The sequence below is a fragment of the Cyprinus carpio genome, unplaced genomic scaffold (genome assembly GCF_018340385.1).
Source record: "Cyprinus carpio isolate SPL01 unplaced genomic scaffold, ASM1834038v1 S000006585, whole genome shotgun sequence".
NCBI lineage: Eukaryota > Metazoa > Chordata > Actinopteri > Cypriniformes > Cyprinidae > Cyprinus > Cyprinus carpio.
Window position 1 is genome coordinate 2555157 of NW_024879238.1, and position 2162 is coordinate 2557318.

Sequence of the window (2162 nt, forward strand, 5' to 3'; positions counted from 1 at the left end):
ATTGGTTGTGATTTTAAGCATCTACCAGTTGACTCTTTCATTGAAATACTTAACTTTGTCCACTCTGTGAAATGAAGACCCTGTAGCATAACACATAATATGTGTTAACGTGTTTTATTATTGTTACAAAATGCATATTCATTTTATGATGTTAATGATCAGAATTTCAGTTTCAGTTTTCAATCTCACTATGACAGAATGATTTTTTTATAATCATGTTATGTCTACAACTGGTTTTCATTTATTGATTTTTTTTTTCTTCAGCTACAGTATGTTGAATTCACAGGCAATAACTTTATTGCTACTATAACATTGTTTGAAGGTTATTTACAAATCCAAATGTAAAAAAAAAAAAAAAAAACAAGAAGAGGAAGTAGGTGTTAGTAGGTTAGTAGGTGTTAAAAACAATCAAACATGTAAATCGGTTTTAGTTATTTATGTGTTAGTCCAGGTTGTCCCATGATAAACTATTTTTTGAACTCTTTGCAACAGTAATTCCAGCTGCCATCAGTGGTGTTGCACCACAGGTAAGCTTTGCCATGGTAACCACATGGGTGATCAGGCTTGCAGGTCTTGTAGTTGACAGCTGAGAAGTAGTCATCAGAAGTACAGCAAGAGTTCCAGTTTTTATCATCTGTGTAGCACCATGGGTCATTTTTATCGTATTTTGGCACAGGCGTAGTTGCTGCGGCAGTATTTTCCATCTTTAGCCCTACTTCCCCACAGCGGGGGGCGCTGCAGTATTCCGGCAGGACTTGTCGTTTATGAAACACCAGTAGTAGTCTTTTCCCGTATGTGGCACAGGGGTGATCGTCTCGACATCTGTTTCCTTTAGCCGTGATAAGTGAGTACTGGGGTGAGCACTCTATCTGTGTCTTACCTGAGTAACAACGGTAGCCCCTTTAGTTGTTCCTGGTACAGACAGGGAGTGGAGCAGCACGATTTGCTTTTTGCTTTCTTGTGTGTAACACATGTACATTGGTAACCATTATTCCCAAAACCGCTGCATGGAGACCCATCAGCTGAAGTCTTACCATCAACAGATTTCTCTGGGACCAGCCGCCATTCAATAGATTCCAGACCCCTCAGACGTCTTGCCTTTTTTGTTTATCAGATGTGTGACGTTTTTTTGACATCAGTTTACAACACAAAGATGTGTCAAACTTTCTTTTCAGTCTTTCAGTTGAGGGCAAATAAGAGCTTGAACTGTCAAAGTCAAGTGTTGCTGTCAGTTTCATTGCAAGTAAGCTGTTCTCAACAAAAAATTCAAATAAACCTTTCCACATCTAGGAGTGCAAGTAAAGCTGTTCTGAGCACTTTTGGACATTTGAAGTCTTTGAATTAGCTGGTAATTTAATTCGATTTAAAAATTGATTTTTAGCCTCTTCAGATGCTGGTTTGCCACTGAAACAATCATCATGAAAAATCTTAACTGGTGGATTTGATGGTTTAGATAGCTGCTTATTAATCTCTGAAACAGGAATGAACTTTATATTAAATTCTGGCTGGTTTACTCCGATATATCCAAAGGAAAAAGACTTGTCATGTTCTTTGTGTTCATAACAAACAGCTGTCCAGATGTGAGATGGAACTGTGACCCTTTTTAAATCCCGGTCTCCGCTTTGTGGTATTTTGTCCTGACCAGGTACAGTACCTGTGACAATGTAGGCTGTCGCCTCTTTATTACCACTCTTTCTGCTGTCCATTATAAAAAGTTTTGAAAAAAAAAAAAAAATAAACCCTCCCAGTAGCTTCCAATGCATGGCGTTGCAGCAAGCATCCATAGGAACACATGTGTCAGTGTAAATGTCTGCCAATCCACGGTCATCATGGCATGCGGAACTGTTGGGACCACAGATGTCGCTTTGATCATATCCTGTGTTATCATAGTCACTTGTTGAGGGGCTTGTGTCTTTTTAGAAATCATCTTTTTTGTTTTTTTAAATCCTATTGGGTCCCTTCAAGCTATCATGTGATCGAGTTCAGTTCTAGAAATAAGCTACAAGAGAAATATTGTTGTTAAAACACGTTTTGCTTCTATTGGAGGGCTCAGATCCTATGAAAATACACTTTTTGGAGGGGGTGTGGGCAAGATTTTTATTATATGGGCACATCCTCCAGCGCCCCCAAACTATGTGGACATTTTGGATATTAATTGTAGG

General features: G+C 38.7%; 1 pseudogene; it reads right to left on the reverse strand.

Moving 5' to 3' along the window:
* Positions 1–344: 344 nt before the first annotated feature.
* On the reverse strand, positions 345–1713 carry LOC122144066 (annotated as a pseudogene).
* Positions 1714–2162: the final 449 nt, after the last annotated feature.